Raw genomic sequence first — 19,501 nt, 5'->3', positions numbered from 1 at the left:
GTAAACCTGGAAGTAAGTGACAATGAACGCCTTTATTAACGCTTAACTGTGGTATGAATTAGTTCCGAGGTGACCAGTAGCCTTATAAATGAGTGGCTGCTGATTGCTGATTTAATCGGTGTTGTTAATACGGTGGATCGGATACTCCAGTGCGCATGTCGCAAAAAGTCAGTGTTCGTAAAAAACATTCGCAACACACTAGAGCTGATTAGAAATGGCATTTCGTTGATATAACTCTGTATGATGTGAGTCGTTGTATTTGTACTCTTGTTACATCGACAGACAAAACAAAATGTTGATTAAAGCCAGCAAACCCGTCCAATAACACAATATAAAAGACTGCAGAATGAAGAGTAAAACCGGAACAGCGACGACTGTGTTGGCAAATGATGAAACTCGGCCTCTTGTCAATCTGCCTGAGTTAGGCTCTTATTCTAACTGTTCGTTAAGATGCATGACATCAACAGCAGCAGCAACTTGTACGTCCCACTGGGACCTCCAAGGCCGGGGGTTGGCATGCCAGCTCTGCACAAGGATCAGGAGCCTGTCACCATTGCATTCACTGTGAATTCAAGTCTAGCTCATGCTGGCTTCCTCTCCGGACGTACGTGGGAAGGTCTGACAGCAACCTGCGGATGGTCATGGGTTTCTCTGCCCGGTTTCCTACCACCAAAAGGCTGGCCGCCGTCGTATAAGTGAAATATTCTTGAGTACGGCGTAAAATACCAATCAATCAATAAATAAATAAATACTAGTATACATTCCATTTTTGTATAAAAAAATATGGTGACAATTAATTGCAATTTATTAGACGTCACCGATCACATGCTATTTCAGCTTTGTCGATAAACAAAACCTATTTCTGCTTAAGTTATGTAATTTGCTACTTGTTACATGAACAGTAAGTTTCAAACCCTGACTGAAGTAAACTGACAAGAGAACGTATTTCACCGGTTACAGGTGGCCATTTACCAGCTCTCACACTGTCGTCTTTGTGTTGGTTTTACTCTCTATGCTGTATGTTTTTAATTATATTCTATAGGCCTAGGTAAGTAAAGAGCAGTGCTGTGCACGTTGTTTTTTTTGTTTTTTTTTGGAATTTTCCCACCGAGTGAAATTGTGTTGAAAGACCCGATTCTACGGTGGTCTGTTGTGACCCAAAAGGTATCAGTTACATTACATTTTCTACTTTTTGCCTGAAATAATTCGTTTCAAGGTCGAATCGGCGAGTGTATTCATAGATCTATATGTAAATGCATTTTAAATGATTAAATGTAGCAGGCTAATGTGTGTTAAGTTACGAAAACATTATGTGACGTCACTGGTACATTTTGGTCGGAAAAGGCTACCATAGGATAAAATATTCAAATGCATTTTACTAGGTAAGACAAATTGTAAAAAAATAAAATCCAGCTATATTCCTGGACAGTTTTTAGAGATCTTTCATTTCATACATACTTTTCTTTAAGTTTAATCAATTTGCCCGTATACGGGCTGCATGGGTAGATGTAATTATATTAGAGCTTGTCGTGTCCAGAAATCGTTCGTGTCCTTACATTTCTATTAATACACGTTCATCTCGTCTCTCCCAAACTTCTACACTAAACAATGATCCAATCAAAATTGACTTTGAATTCCAGTACACGCGTGTTCGTATTACAGATAAACATATAACTGAAGTTGAAACAAACAAGTAACATAATTGAAACCAGTTGAGCCTAACCAGCTGCTTGATTTTAAACAAACCGTTAACATGATTTGAAGTAACCGGTAACATTCTTTCAAGCAACCGAATGGCTTGATTTGAACCAAACGAACTGCATGCTGTTAATCAGTAACGTGATACAGAGGAAACCAATAACTTGATTTGGACGAAGCAAATGCATAAGCTGTAACAAATCTGTAACGTGATTTGAAGCTAACCAGTAAAGTAATTTTATCTAAACGAGCTTCAAGTTTCGTTCAACCAAACCTGTTTGGTTATTTGAAGCAAACCAATATCTTGATTTGACCGAAACAAGCCATATGAGTTGAAACAAACAAACGTGATTTGAAGCAAACTACTTAGGCGATTTGATTTATTTATTTATTTATTTGATTGGTGTTTTACGCCGTACTCAAGAGTATTTCACTTATACGACGGCGGTCGGCATTATGGTGGGTGGAAACCGGGCACAGCCCGGGGGAAACCCACGACCATCCGCAGGTTGCTGTCAGACCTTCCCACGTACGGGCGGAGAGGAAGCCAGCATGAGCTGGATTTGAACTCACAGCGACCGCATTGGTGAGAGACTCCTGGGTTATTACGTTGCGCTAGCGCGCTAACCAACTGAGCCACGGAGGCTCCTCTAGGCGATTTGAAGCAAACCAACAAATAGATGTGAACCAAGCAAGCTATTTATTTAAACAACTTCACTTTAACATCTTTATTACTGAGCCCGTAATCAAAAACTCACAGCTTACGTCAGGGTTCTTGATTTTTAGAAAACATTAGTTATCCACAAACGTGGTCTAACCAAGAACAAATGTACTAAAATTCAGAGGATGGCGGGACAAGGTACACTGGGCCGCAGTACTGCACAATTGCTTCACTCTAAATGGCTGAGGAACGATGATCGAATTACGCAATATTGAAATAAAATCAATCTCAATATGCCTTTTTTTGAATGGCGATGCTTCAATGTGCTGAAGAATATTTTATTGATATACAGTGATAACATGTTATGATTGGTGGAAATCTGGCAGAAATTTGACGGGAAATCTCAGAAACATGACATGCAAATGACAAAAAACCCTGAGGGAAAACTAATGATCACCTAGCTTGACCTTGAGGGGAACATCCCAACTGACAAAAACTACCCTAAGGAAAACTGAAGCCCAACAAGCTTGATTTTGAGAGGAAAATCCGAACTCACAAAACCTTCTAAGTGAAAGAAGAAAATCATCAAGCTTGACCTTGAGGGGAAACCCCAGCTAACAAATCCTCCTGAGGGAAAACTAATGATGACTAAGCTTGAATTTAAAGGGAAAACTGACAACTGACAAAGCCTTCTGATGGAAAACTGAAACTCATCGAGGTTGACCTGGAGGGGAAAACCCCAAGTGTCAAATCCCCCTGATGTAAAACTGAGGCTCGGCGAGCTCCGCCTTGAGGGAAAATCTCAACTGACAAAGCCTCCTGAGGGAAAACTGAGGCCTCTTATTTGTTAGGAAATATTACAGCTGACCAAACATAAGCTAGAGAAAAATCAAGAAAGCTTGCAAGGTAACACGCGGATACATCCTAACGCGCAGGTTGTTGGCCGACATTCTCAAGTAGGCTTGGAGAGAAAGTCATCCCTGAAGCTCTCATTTAATTTATTTTTTTATTTATTTGATTGGTGTTTACGCCGTACTCAAGGATATTTCACTTATACGACGGCGGCCAGCATTATGGTGGGAGGAAAACGGGCAGAGCCCGTGGGAAACCCACGACCATCCGCAGGTTGCTGTCAGACCTTCCCACTTACGGCCAGAGAGGAAGCCAGCATGAGCTGGACTTGAACTCACAGCGGCCGCATTGGTGAGAGGCTCCTGGGTCATGACGCTGTGCTAGCGCGCTAAACAACTGAGCCACGGAGGTCCCCAGCTCTCATTTAATATATCCGCATTAATAAGTGAAATAATCTTTTTAAACTAAACCAAATACTCCAGGTTATATATTGTGAACAAAATGTGTGTCTAGATCGGGCGACAGTGTCTAATGTTGTATCTACCCCCTGAGAGTCCCAAGGGATGTGGGCGAGAATTACGACGGTGGGGGTAGTGACGTTATTGCTTCTTGTTTGTCACTTTCCCACAGCATGTCGGGTGACTCCCACTCGTTGAAACTTGTCAGCATGGTAAACAACACGTCACGCTTTTGTCTTTTTAACTTGAGACATTTGATACAAAAAAGCAGACATTCCTGTCTGTCCTGTTTACCCAGCCTGCTGAAACGCACACTGTGAACTAGGTTCCACCGAATCTAGTATTCTAATTCAAACTCCATTGTTGCATAAAAGAAACATACATGCATATTTACGAAGGCAAAATAATAGCAATCAAGCAGTGGCCGGTAACCACATTCAGCTGTCAATCCTCTCTCTATTCCCACCCATGTAAAACGTAAAGCAGTATCATTGGCAGCATCAGAATGAAAGGAGAGCACGTGGTTTCCAAGCAGCAGCGGCGTATTCTGAACATACAAATCTCTGATTGGCGTCCTCGTTGGATGCTGCCCCGCCTTATTGACTAGGGGAGGGGAGATGACACAGTGTTATAGCATTTCCCAATGACCCATCTCCGACCTGCATCTGTATATAAGGCAGCAGGTCCACACATCCACTGTTAGTAAGAGAATTCAATCCGACAAGTCCCGAGGTTTGAGACCCCAATAGGAGCTCTGTACAGGGAACATCGCCTGCAAGTTCATCTCATCCTACAGATCGTACAGCCACAGGTAAGTAGCTGACGATACCAACCTCTTGATGACTCAAACAATTAAGTTGATCTTAAGCACCTTCTTCATGTACATGACTTGTGCTATGAGCAGGGTTCCTGTGCCCTCTGTTGCCCCCATGAATTTATTGGTAGGTTATAAAGAACACAAAACCGTCGTATTTTCCCCATATGCTTAAAGCAACTAAGTATACTCCAACAACAAACTTTTCGAGGTAAGAGTTGGTTTTGAACTCGCGACTCTGCTCTTTGAGGACAACGCAGTACTTCATTCAACAAACGTCTCGCGCATTTGTTTATATTCCAACAAATAACTATTCCAGCGTTGATGGAGGTGACTGGAGTGCCCTGGGGAAACCACCGGACTTCTTCGAGTTACTGACGAACTTTCCCCACATATGATTCTTAGGTATATGCAAATGAATATTTATGGCGGACGTGTGGTCTTCAACAAATGTTAGACTACGCGAACGGCTGGGCAATACGCGACCGATTATTGTCACCAAGGGCCCACAACTATTGAGAGTGGGAAATCCCTGGCCCAGGGCTTGATTTGAACCCGCACTTCAAACGCCTCAAACTGTTTGTCCATGACGCGCTCCCTTTCTTGAAAGAAAGATGATTTCACTTTATTTCTCGATGCAATTTGCTAACCTTGAAATATCACATACGTTGCTGTCAGGTCAGGTACTCCTTAATACTAGACATGCGCAATGCTTGTGGTTTACAGAGAGCCATTCAGATGGATATACCTGTATTGACTCAGAGATAAAGTCATTATCAGGTTGATTTCAATGTTAAATATCGAGAGTAAAGCTTCACGTGAACAGTTTGGGCTTTTGTACATTGTTAGTAAATTTAGGGTTTTCCCATCCCCGCGTCACATTTGATATGCCTGATATGTTATGAGGCGACTAGGTTGGTTATTTCTGTTCTAAATCTCCAGCGCTTGCATACGTAGTGTTTTGTGAGTGCAGATGCACCGAAAAGAGTGACGTTCTACACGAAAGAACGAAAGGAGTAAATACCTACTAAATAGTTCTTTCAGCTTAAATACCATCTGATCACATCAAAACGTTTGTTTTCTATGCTGTGGGCTACGTTTCAGTGCTGAGCATAACGCGACGAAAACGAAAATATGCTTTATTCGTATCATTCCAGTTGCCACCTCAGCAAAGTTACGAGTCTAAGTAGTCTATAAGGCGCTCCTCAGTGTAACTACTTTACACAGACCAATCATATCGCGTGGTTTTAGATTAGATCATGTCATCACCAAAACCATGTGGATTTCCTCCGACCACCGTGCATTGAGTTATTTATTCCCCAGGGGTTATAAGTATCTAGGCGCTGAAACGGATATATACCAGATGTCATCCCGAGTGAATAATTGCAAGACCACAAGACTCCAAAGAACTTATAAACTAAATAAAGTTAGAAAATTAAGACGGATTCATGGAAAGATAAGTATTTTTTTCAATGTTGAAGGAAAGATGCCAGGAACTTTGTATAAGCGAATGAATTAAAGAAGTATCCAAACCGTATATAGGCCTAAGGGTAGTACATAACTTGCGGCTATCAAAATATGTATCTCATTTGCGCTTTGACCGCCATTGGCAGATGGTCATATATAAAAACTGGCGATCACATTCAACACAATGAATAGTACGGACACTGGAATGACAAAAAGTTCAGCGGTGATTACTGTTGTGGAGCCAAATTAATTTAAATCATCGAATCAGTCTCCAAGAAAATGGTCTGTTAAATTTAACAGTCATTTTCGTTATCTTAGTGACGCTAGAATATATTTCTTCATCGCGGAAGATTATTCTGCTAGGTGTAACACACTTATCCTGTCACTTTAATCTAAACATTGTATGAGACTAGCTGGATATTATTTTGAATATGACATCGTATTATATTATACATTCCAGTATTATTCAGACAACAGTCTTTCTGTTAACATTAAGACTACTTTTTTCAGTGTGCTATTAACTGTTTCATCATACGATGTTTGACGGGGCAAAGTCAGGTACAGTTATTTACCTTAGCTGTCATTTTATCAGGATGACAAAACGAGTTTGGCGCAGAAATCAAGTGAAGAGTTTTAAAACGGTAACACAGCTTAATCTGTGCAACTCTGCCAGCTGCTGACCGGTCCTCTCTTTAACGATTTAACGAGGCCCTGGCCACTTGTTATTTTTAAATTCTAAGAGTTCAAAAGATCTCAGAAAGGTGTTTTGAGGTTTGTTTGTTTGGAAGGATGACATCTTTTAAAATAAGGTATCACCAAATGTCACCACCAATATTTTTATGGCATTTACTTGCTTTGCTTGAAGATTTAGATCATTTAAATATTCTAGTGGACGTGAACATCACCGTTTTCCTGTCGAAAGTCAGGTGTTCCGATACTACCTGTTAAAGCGTGCTGTGTCGATGCCAGGACTCATCTATTTATCTACTCTTCCATTGACAATCCCTGTCATCATTGGAATGTGTCAGTCAAATGAATTGAGAACGTCCCCCGGCTAAACATGTCAAATTAATGAGGTACGCTACTTTGTGTACTGTCATTAAACACGCTATAGTCTACACCATAACACTCCATCCAATCATTCCTAAACGACGTACCGGTTAGCGCCTAACGGTCTAAAAAGTGTTGTGGAGGTACATACTTTCTGAATTATACAAAATGTTGATTGTAACAGAGAGACAAGACATAAATAATCGATCAAAATGTCTGAATTGGCAACTCACATCCACTTTTCATATTATTTTGTTACGTGAACCAAATAACCCGAAACGCTGTGTTGAGTGAGGTCACAAGCAATCGGCGGTTGGCGAACAGAGATTTTTTTTATACCATAATGACGGTTAAATTCATCAACACGCTTTAACGTTAAACGAGGGTGTTTCGCTGATCTGTTGTACATGTGTCTTTTACAACCCAAGGTTTGACTAGAGTTAGGCTATAGCTGCCTGACATGTTTATAGAAGATCGCGCACCCGTCATACAGACGCTCTGAACACGCTCTGTGTTTCACGTTTGTCGATGTCCCTCGATGAGCTGCAAATGATTTCGAATCACGTGGCACGTTCAGCGTAGCTTCAAACTGAGAGGATTAGTGTCTGAAAACGATCGTTGCCGAATAATTCTGATAATACTCTAACAAATATTTTCAAGTACTTTCCGGGTTTAGTAACAAAGTTTGTTTTACAGAAAAACTATATAATACGATCAATAACAGAAGCACTAGTATTCAACCAGAAATATCACAAATGATATGATTGATCTAATTTTCCGGAGAGTAGGCTTGACCGCCCATCGGAATCCCCCGAAGAGTTTCAAAGAGCTCCGAATGGTCTCGCAGACAGCGATTTCTTCGAATCGCAGTTTTAAACTCATTTTAAATTGTCATTTTTACACTGTAAACTTCTGCGCTATTAGGTGTCTTCATACACATGACAAATGTTCGACTCCGTAGGGGACTGACATTGTACATTGCGACCTGTAAATAACCTGTATCCCGGCCGTTGTAGATATTTTGTTGCTCAGAGCTGATATTACCCTCAATGGATCAGATCAGGAAGCTATTGTCCACAGATAAATGTAGACAAGTTACCTCCCGTGAGGAATGACCCAATCATATTCATGTATATTTAACCGCCATTCAAACGCCATTCACAATACCCGTATCATCCGTTAAGTGATATGTCCTGCATTGTTTGTGTCTGATAAACAGTTGGACGGCATATTTTCCTAATTGCCACTGTGTATATGTGCTGATGAATGCTGTCAAACGCCCGAATTGTAACCCAGAAATCATTACACCAAGCACATTCATTCAGAATTTCTTTCAAATTAAACACGGAGTATTTTTCGATGGAAAGGTTTGTTTTTTTCAGGACATTACAAATATTTATTTGTGATATTGTCTAAAGTGCCAAAAACCTGATGATATTAAGCGACCGAGGACTTTCGCGTGGCTCTTTGTGCAGTCTTACTTTGGTTAAAGACCACTTGTCTCCCACCAATATCTGCATATCTGTACGTCATATGTGAGAATGTCCGTGAGAAAATTGCCAATGGTCGGTGGTTTACGCCGGGTACTGCAGTTTCCTCGAACTGTAATAAATAGAAATGTTTCAAGTATAACATAGTTAAACAGCAAACATATCACCATTTAAATAAATAAATAAATAAATAGTACGTGTTACACTGAATTGTATCATATTTCTTACCGCGTTCAGCCATATTTCTTTAAAATTTTTTACCTAGAATTTAACTCGGTGCGTTCAGTCATTAAATTGTTCCGGTAACATTGGTTGGTTCCGTGGTTGCAGATGCCACGGAAATAAAAGCAGCATTTATTTACTTCTTATGGCTGGATTTATCGCCTAATAGTAATATAATATAATTAAAGACGTACAGCATAGAGAGTAAACCAGAGCAGCGACGACAGTATGATAGACGTACAGTATAGAGAGTAAAACCAGAACAGCGACGACAGTGTGATAGACGTACAGCATAGAGAGTAAAACCAGAGCAGCGACGACAGTGTGATAGACGTACAGCATAGAGAGTGAAACCAGAGCAGCGACGACAGTGTGACAGACGTACAGCATAGAGAGTAAAACCAGAGCAGCGACGACAGGGTGATAGACGTACAGCATAGAGATTAAACCAGAGCAGCGACGACAGTGCGATAGACGTACAGCATAGAGAGTGAAACCAGAGCAGCGACGACAGTTTGATATTTGGCAAATGGTCACACGTAATGGGCGAAATACAACCTCTTGTCAGTTTACCACAGTCAGGGTTTTATTCTAACTGCTCATGTAAGTACATAAGGAGTAGCAATTTATACGCCTTCTAGCACCATTAGCGGAAGCAGAATTAGGTAAAAAAAATGCAGTGATGTTAACTGCAATTTATTAGACGTCACTGGCCTAGAATTACTCAGAGTGATGTGCGGTAATCACATCTAACATCACATGACATTTAAGTCACAGAGCCGGTGACGGTGGCTGGTTTATGGAAAATATCGTAACAGAAGAAAACCTGCAAGTCAAATATAGCTCGGTATATCTTTGCTCGTCGTCCTTGCTGATGACAGTGTCAGAAGATAAAACCAACTGTCACAAGGACAGTACTAGTCTGTCAAGAGGTGTAGAATTTCCAAATACAACCAAATAATACACGTTCTTACGCTGCACAATTTGTTACCAACTCGAAAAAAACAGAATAGTTTAATTTAAATTCGTTCCCGTTTTTGAACACTGTCATGAAAAATGTAAGAAACAGTTGCATATAAATATTCCTTTTTGATCCTATTTCTTGACCATTAATCCAGTGGACACCTCTTTTCCTTTTTGCATCCTCCTCGCTTCTCATCGGTGATTGCGCTTATGTTAGATTCAACAAGTCACAGCAGTGAAATACAGTTGCGTAATCAGAGCAGCGGTAATCGAATCAGGCAAATGAAAGGCCATAATTATATCATGTTAATGACCAGAACTATGTTTGCCATTGTGAAAATATGCCATTGTTCATATTGGAATGCCGTCCAAATTACACCACCGATCCCCACCCCCACTGTGGGATGTGGATTTCGACGAGAGGACAGGCTACAACAAATCACATTGGGTCGTAACGTGCAGTGAAGAAATTGGAATGAGAAACATCCAGGCAAATTAGTCTTGTTTTTGTTGGCAATGAGAACGATGATGTCTTAAGAATGTCCGCAGGGGGAGACAGAGTGAGAAAGTCAGCATACATTGCCTGAGTTGGCATCAATTCCTTAGACGAGTCACATGCAGACACAGGGGATCTTTTACGAGCCACATTTATAAAACTTCACAAATCCATCTTTCCGCCTGCCGATTCACTGTCTGATTTAAGTGAAACAAAGCGAAAATTGCGATTGTATGATGCTGTTTAGCTCTGTTGCAACGTATAAAGGCAGAAACCTTGCAACCACGAACCTCGTTAGAAATCCGTAGAAGTAATGTTGACTGCGCATGTGCTACTCTGATTTCAAGAAGAGTCCATGACCTGAAGTGTTCTTACAACAATTAAACTTACCATTTCACACACGTTCCCATTGTGTTCTTCCTGAAGGGTATTGGTAACTTCGGCATAAAATATAAACCTCTGTTAGTCAACTTCAGAAGGTACAAGGTCAAATTCAGATGGTACAAGGTCAAATTCACAAGACACGAGGTCAAATTCACAAAGTTCTCTAAAATATTTTACCTATCACAACATACATCACAGAAAGCGCCACCTCCCCTAATCCCTCAGAAGTAAAATCCCAAAATTGAATTGTTGTTCTCCTACCAGCTATACCCTACCCCCAAAATGCCAGTACCTAGAATACAGATCCCTGAAGTCTATAATTTTTGTCTATGTTCATGTCATGAAGATTACGCCATGACGTTTTAATTCATTACTCTAATAACTCAGGGCTTTCTTTTTTTCACAAATTGGTTGCCAAAAACACTTTTTCATCACGCAAATACATGGGTTAATTAGGTCCGTGGGCTTAACTTCCCTCCATAAGGTGACTCCCACAGTCGTCCATGAGGAAAGATTAGACTGATTTCAGGAACTTGTATCTTTCCTGATCTAAATTTATATGATTTATTTGGTGTTTTGACTGATGTTTTACGTCCTAGACCTACTCAAGAATATTTCACCTATACGACGACGGTCAGCCTTATGGCAGGAGGAAAACAGTTAGAGCCCGGGGGAAACCCATGACCATCCGCAGCCACCTTCATTTTCTATTAACTAATTTTGGTTATGTTCTTGAATGCAGTTCATTTGTTCTATTATTTGGTGGTCTAGTACTGTCTCAAACTCAACCTTATTGATAGCGACGTGGGGAAAGTTTTATACTAATGACAGGGAAACGACTTGGTTTACGAGTGCGATACGAATGTCGGACTCCCCACTCTTATCGCCATCATCCTATTAATACCAATGTACGAAATTCCCACCATGCTGCAACTATCTGGATAGGAATTCAATTTGCGTGCTTGAAACATTCATTAAAATGAGCTTCCGGCATCAAGGAAAATATTTGGCTGCATTCCTTTACATAAACCCGCCCTAATTTTCACACGTTATATGCGTTCTTAGTTCCTTTGGTTCGTTTATGTGCAACAGTGTCTTGGGAATTGGCCTTGTGATTATCGAAATGAACGTTTATTATCTTGGTTTACCAATGTATTTTATGAATTCTAAAGTTTGTATAGTGTAAAAACTTTTGTAGGCAAAATATCACGGATTGAGCCTCGCCATTCGCCTGGCGATTATTGACACGGAACGCCCAGTATGGTTGGCAACTCCGAATACCAATCGTTGTTATGAAACCTCTACACCAGTACAGTGTAAAACCATGTAAGCAAAAATACCACGAGTGGAGTCTCGACTCAACAATGGTCACAATGAATATCTGGCCTACAAGAAACGTATGAAATTCATGATGACTGACTAAAACAGGCTTCACGCGCTTAGTCAGAACAATGTTGTACCACTCTTTCACCTCCCAAAGATACCTCGCATTTACGTACGGGCACAAACTCTAAAACAGGAAAAACGCAGACTGGCTAATATCCTTAGGAAAAATCTTGATCAAGTAACATTTCAGACAAAATATCCTACAGAATCGGATATTTAAGCAAAGATAAGGAGTTAATTTCTGGCCTATCACAGCGATTGCCTCTCAAAACTACCGTGGTCGCAGCGTCATTATCAGCGTGCGGCGTAAGCGGCAAAGAGCTTGACTTTGTTAACGCGCTCGCACCCGCCGTATAAGGCTTCTTCTGAAGAAGGATTTATCAACTCTTGGTCGGTCCGAAGTAAACCTGAGCACAGGAAGGTTTTTGGCGGGAAACTTGGCCCTTTCATCTACGTCTCCCTGGAAAAGGAAGTCATAAATATATAAGTTACCGTGTGAAATGGATGTTCATGTATCGCATCAGCATCTCACCATCACAAAATTCACTGTGACAGACCTTTGTGCTACAGTCGTCACTGTGACAGACCCTTTGTGCTACAGTCGTCACTGTGACAGACCTTTGTGCTACAGTCGTCACTGTGACAGACCTTTGTGCTACAGTCGTCACTGTGACAGACCTTTGTGCTACAGTCGTCACTGTGACAGACCTTTGTGCTACAGTCGTTCACTGTGACAGACCTTTGTGCTACAGTCGTCACTGTAGGGTTGTTTTTACCCTTAACAGACTACATGCAGGACCATTCGTTATATTGTTATTCGGGAGACGGTAACTGATAATGTTAAAACTGAAACTATACCTCTTCGCTTTTATGATCGTGTTCCGGTTTATTGGATGAGGGGATACGTCGCCTCACTTATTTGGCACGAAACAGTTCTGTACTATTATAACAAATCCATAATCAAATAAAAACATCATTTTCAACCTTCTACGTAGCCATACAGATGGCATTGCAAAGTAAAGGTTAAATACCAAAAATATATTTCGATTGAGACGTAGAGATGATAACTGAGTGTGACGTATCAAAGTATGATAGTGAAAGTGATATCTAACTGAGTGAAATATCACTTCTATCGGTTAAGGATATCCCGACATTTCACCTTTAAGTAAATAATAAGTACTGTTTATTACACATACATGTAAGCTGTGTTTCGACGAATTTGTGCTAAGTTGAGACGAGCATTTATACATTGGAGAATGTCGATGTTGCTGTCGTCCTGAGGCATGTTAATTGTTCAATTTGTTCTCGATCGTTGCGTGATGTTTTGAAATGCGCATGCTTGCAGCTGGATATATTCGGACAAACTTCATCCCGTATTGTAAGTCACACAGACGTGATCTGCGCAAAATGACGTTATAACCAGAGGTGAGTGGTGTTAAAGGTAGCTCATCAGGCAAATTGGATAGAACAAAAACACAGATATATGATATAACCTGCCGAGGGGAAGCCCTGGCGATCCGTTCTATGAATGATTGCAAACAGCACTGGTAGCTCGTCCGATGAGGATGTTCTCGCGTGACTGCTCGGTATCCGATTGACTTGCGTCACTCCGGGGAGTTCAAACAGCCTGTCCTGTCCCAGAGCGCATGTGCAATCCAGCCGGGTGTGACGGACTGACTGGAAGCGGGCTTTCTCTATAGCCACGGCTAAATTAGTCATACTAATGATATGGTAATAGATTGGAAAGAGTGTACACTGGTAGATAATATCATCATGATTGTATGTGTGTATTCCTCGGGGCTCTGGTGCGAGTTGCTTTTCACGATTTGCCACAGCTCTGCCAGAGTGCACGCAAAATGTAATCATGTAAGTTATGATTTTGCGATACGACATTTAACTTGTCGGAGGTCCAATTTAAGATGCGGATATGTACGGGCTGATTTAAAAATACTTGTAGTAGACATAAATGGATATTAGAAATTTAGAGCTGAAGAACTAGAGATTTTCACTTCCTGTCCCAAAGAATGCTTGTTTGACCGTCTCCCAGGCATGTATAATCTCTTCTGTGTGTTTAACGTTTACTTTCACCCTGTGTGCATGCTGGGTAATTTTTTACGTCATTAGCATCAGTGTATATTTACCTAACTCTGCTTAACCCATGTTTAGAATAAAAGCCTAACTGAGGTAAAATTGACAAGAAGCCGTATTTAATCGATAACGTGAGCATTTTCCAACTATGACATTGTCGTCGCTGATCTGGTTTTGATCTCGTTTGCTGTAGTGTTGTCACAACCAATCAACTAAATAGATAAATCATACTTGTGCTTCTGGTGTACTCTCCACTAATGACATTGCGCCAATTTAGTTTTGCCGATGACGACTAGGAATAGTCAGCGGTTGATAAACCAGTGCCCTGTACTTTCTTTCACGATAATGTGGACAACGTAGCAAACTTGGGAGCGACGTCCAGTCATCTTGTCCATGAGTTAGGACTGGACTGATCAGCTGTGTGACCCGGAAACGGTTGAAAGGTCATAGCAACTCATAACACATCCTAGCACAATGGCCGGATACACATGAGTAATTTGTGCAACTGGGTCTAAGATTTGCCCCGGAAGTGAACAGTGCTAGGGCACTGATTGGATAACTATATCTCACAGACATTACAGTGTGTCGATACGACATTGTTACTTGCACCCACTTAAAATATATCAGAATGGTGTATGTTTTGGATACAACTGCTAACCTTTTTCTCCGTGATACTACCCAACCCTATAGAGATTACTAAGATGACAAAATGCCATGACTTCACTTCCAACAACAACGGTTCAAAAACTGGGGTCATACTAAGCTGATACGCTTTAGAGAAAAGTACATGCTGCTTGTGGGTGGTATGGCATGACACCCTGCGATAGTTAAGGGATATATATTTTGGGGGTTGACAAATTTACTCTATGAACAGCCAGTAAAATCAATGCGCTCATGTAACCTTAAGCAACATTAAGTAAAGAAAAATGTAATGATGTTTGTTGCAATTTTATAAGACGTCACTAATATAGAATTACAAAAATGCTGTTTTATCATCACATTTATTAAACAAAGAAAGACTCACTTCAGTACAGTATTTGGCTCGTTGACTATGATTGAAAAGTAACCGTGACATTTGGCAGCCTACTTTTGTCATGTCAAATCGGACATTTTTGCATTCATGTTATTACTACAGATGAGAAGACGGATTTTTACCGTTGGCACCTTGCCAGAGCGTCTACCAGTTCACTTCTGAACATTGATTGGCTAATCCGTGAGTCGAGAGCATACTGAATGGTGGGCAAGTCAGTAATGAAAGTTCCAATGTCCCAAGTCCCAAGTTCCAACAAATAGAATATGAGAGGTTATTAGGAAAAAAGTGTGAGGTGTACTCGCGTGACTAACTCCTCAGTACAAGTGGCAAACTGTTCAAACTGAGCGTGAACCTTTATGAAAACACTCGTCCGATGGTCTCTCGTGATCAGGCCGTCCATGACACAGCCGAGTCTCCGGTGGCGCCATCTGCGAAACTTTACTCCTGTGATGGGAGGAATCGATGACTTTATAATTTCTCACACACGGAATTGTATGGCGAGTACGGAATGGCTGGTAGCAAGTCTGGTCGTGCTGTCTGCGGTGCTGGTAAAAATAAATCGGCGTAATGAATTATTCTTCATATCAGATAGCGGCTCGGTAAAGGGAGAACTTTACAATGTCACCTCGATACTGGCCTTTGTATAGGTCTTAATGATGAAACTATGTAGTACCAAATACACAATCGAAACTCTTGAATTAGATATTGGTAGTTTTTTTACGGCAGGTATGACACTGTGGACAAAGTATGTCGCCAAGGGCAAAATGTCTGTAATTTAATATTGACTGACCCTGGAGACTGAAGTAATTGTGCTAAGTGACGGGGAAAATACGCTTTGTTCCATTTTTATTTTAAAGGCTGATAACCGTCATATATTCACAATTATGCGACGGTTTAAAGAACCACAATGCGATGACAACACAGCATTTGCGAAATTCTTTATTAGTGACGTGTAATAAATTGTAATTAACATCACTGCTTTTTGCGCCTTATTTCTGATTAGGACATGGTGCTAAGGGACGTGTACATTTGCTACTATTTAAGCATTTACAAGAACAACTACAATAAATCCCTACCTGATGTAAACTGTCAAGGTCGGAGTTCGTCGGTTATGTTTGATCATTTGACAAATAGTTATTTATTTATTTATTGTCAAACTTAACACTTGGCGCGCCTGTGATAAGGTGTTCACACCAGCCGGTATATGTATATAGGTTCTTGTCAAACTTAACGATTGGCGCGCCCGTATATACCAGTATATGTGCATAGCTTTTTGTCAAACTTAACATTTGGCGCGCCTGTAATAAGGTGTTCACACCAGCCGGTACACATGCATAGGTTCTTGTCAAACTTAACACTTGGTGCGCCCGTAATAAGGTGTTCACACCAGCCGGTATATATGTATAGGATCTTGTCCAACTTAACGCTTGGCGCGCCTGTAATAAGGTGTTCACACCAGCCGGTATATATGTATAGGATCTTGTCCAACTTAACGCCTTGCGCGCCCGTAATAAGGTGTTCACAACAGCCGGTATATGTGTATAGCTTTTTGTCAAACTTAACACTTGGCGCGCCTGTAATAAGGTGTTCACACCAATCGGTACAGAGTATTTTTCTCTCTTATTACCCCCACCAAAACCCCCAAAGGGCATTAAACAGATCCACCTTCCGGTCGGGCCACCTGTGATCTCTCAGATGCCCATGATGGTTGTTTGAGTCATGCAAATGATATTCATGGCCTGGTGTTTGGAAGCGATCTGTAGGGAGGGGCAGGTTACTCGATGACCGCACTGGCATGGCTCCCAAACCCCCCGGGGTGACTCCTTATATGCGCAGTTCAATAATTATTTGGAAAATATACACGCAGTCAGGTCATGTTCCGAACTAAAGCCAATCTACCAGCACAACAGTCATTTAATTCTTAAACAATTAAAGACAAATACAAAGTCAATATATGGCCCTTTAGCTGCGGTCAAGGGTTTAGAACTGTCTGCTCACATGTATCTCAGTCTGCTAAACTCGCCGCCTTGGTCTAATGGGGTATTATTATATGCCCGTATCAATTCTAAAAGCTTACCGGTATCTCAAATACTTTTATAATTTTTTTTTCTTGCGTCATAACATGATATTGTGTATAATACACATTTTGAGATTTAAATGTTTTAAACATAAAACGTTGTGGACAAAGAACACATTTAACGTTAAACGCATATGTCTTTCCGACATCCCTCAAATCTGTTTTTAGGTAACTGCCTTCCGTTACAATTATTTGTATAAAGAAATTTAAGAGACAGCTATGTTGATGGGGAGGCGGCATATTTTTTAATCTCGTGAAGTGACGCCAATGTGACGAAAGACCTCGGCCAAGAATGGATTGTAACATAACGTCTACACTTTTACAATGTATCAGTTTCTATTGTAACGTCGTACTGTCTTTAATGTGACGTAATAATGATGAGCTGGGAAAGGAACACTTGGTGTTTGTAAAATGTTACAAAGGTCCTGCTTCCGGGCGTTTGACATGTTTTAATAAAGAAATTTTAGGGACTTGAATTTGTTTTTCTTTACCTGTTGAGGGCGTGAACTGTTATCGGATGCTTCACTTTATGATCTATAGAATAGAATCACTGGTCTAGAAACAGGCTCGGCCAATTTGCAAGTTATGCTCGATTCAGGGTGAGTATACCGCAGTGTCATGTTTTGTGACTTGGGTATGTTGTTTCATTTATGCAGTACTACAAGTAGGCCTCTGTTTTGTTTTTTGTTTTTTGGGGAGGAATTGGGGAGGAATTGGCCTTGCGATTATTGACTTGGAACGTCTATTTTGGTTGATGTCCGATATACATCGACTCGTATTGGCCTTTAGACCGTATTTGTTTTGTGTTATCTGTTTTGTGCCTTGTCCAGTGCAGCAGCCATTCGGGTACAAGCTGGATTGATATTCTTTCTCTCATTTATACACGTGTTCGTGCACAGCGTTACCAGTTTGTCCAATAATGGTCATCGCAAAAGCAGGAGTGAAAAACAGCTTTTGCCCAAACGGATGGATCCAACACATCTGATGTCTCACCACCCCTTCTCGGGATTACGTTACTTTTTATTCCATTCTTGGCGAAAGCAATTGTGACGTCATGACGTCACAGAAAGATTGAACATTTGTATAATATGATGTATGTGTGGACATCCGGTTGACCTATTTGCAACAATACTGCTTATGATTGGTCATTTGCGTGTTCATAATTGACAGTTCGGATCTATTTCTTTAGGCTGGAAAAACTAGCCGGTGTTACGTGCCGTGCTAATTTGCATTGTCTAATGAAAAAGCAAATAACAAAAACAAAAACAAAAAAAAAACAAAAATCAAATACAACCGGTACGGAAAATTCTATTCTTTTGAAATATCCAGTGTATTGCTAAGAACTGTAACAAGAGCGGCTTTGTAATTTTACTTTTCTCGGTTTTTGACTCGATATATCCTTTTGACGGCAAATGATTCAGTATATGATTTGAGACAGAGTGTAAAATCCAAAATCTGACACTTAACGGAAGATGAAAATGAATTTTACAAAATGGCGGATTCCGAGGGTAAAGGCATAGTCTTCATTACTGTGTAAGCTGTATGGTGTTCAGACGTAAGCGATATGCGGATGTGTAAATGATTGACAAGTAACCACACCCCCCACCGTGTTCCACCACAGCGTGAGCCTTTCCAATAACGCGGTAACACTGAGCTCAAGAAATATTCACCTTTACTAAATAACTTAATAAAGCCAAATGGAACTTTGCAAAAAGGTAAGCTGGACGCTCAGAAGTCTGAATTATTGAGAGCAAGTTCGGAAGGAATCGACAAAGAATCTATTTTGTCGTCCATTGCAGACTCGGGAACGTTTTGTTAGCAGTGGAGCCTCCAGATATTCGCTTTTGCATAATTTATCATCTTCCGGTAGTTTTAAATAAATCCATCATTTTTACAGGGAACTAAATTCTGTCGAGGAATATCAACATCTTTTGTCTTTTTTCCGTCAACGCCCGTCTTCAAAACGCTGAACTTTTTACATGGAGTTACCGGTCTGCGTGCACAACACATTCAGTGGTTATGTGACAAACAGGCCGAGTTTTTAGCTGATGTTTAAACCTCTATTCACCCAGTTCACGCTTGAAATGGAATTCACTTCTATAAAAAAAATCCTGGGGGTTTCTATAACCCATTTAATGCTGTTTTCTCCGTTCCCGTTTTCAGGATGGAAGTTGATCATTTATTTATAAATCCACAGTTTAAAAGCATTTTAAACTGCAATATCTGAGGCCAAAAGTCTGAGGCCATTGAATTACAAATATATTTAATCAACATTTATCAAATGTACATTTTCTTATATAACACATGTTTTCAGACTAAATGATTTATTTGATTGGGGTTTTACGGCGTACTCAAGAATATT

At 40.5% G+C, this 19,501-nt stretch overlaps 1 protein-coding gene across 2 annotated transcripts in view; it reads left to right on the top strand.

The window, feature by feature from the left end:
• Positions 1–4,365: 4,365 nt before the first annotated feature.
• The window catches only part of LOC135477971 (uncharacterized), a 29,836-nt gene continuing 14,700 nt past the window's right edge, over positions 4,366–19,501 (top strand). For both annotated transcript variants that reach the window (XM_064758209.1, XM_064758208.1), the window contains exon 1: positions 4,366–4,480. The gene's annotated coding sequence lies outside the window, so the exon portion shown is untranslated. The remainder of the gene's footprint in view (positions 4,481–19,501) is intronic.

The sequence above is a fragment of the Liolophura sinensis genome, chromosome 11 (assembly GCF_032854445.1).
Source record: "Liolophura sinensis isolate JHLJ2023 chromosome 11, CUHK_Ljap_v2, whole genome shotgun sequence".
Lineage (NCBI taxonomy): Eukaryota > Metazoa > Mollusca > Polyplacophora > Chitonida > Chitonidae > Liolophura > Liolophura sinensis.
The sequence above is the reverse complement of the archived record's forward strand: the minus strand, read 5'-3'. Positions and strand labels throughout refer to the sequence as shown.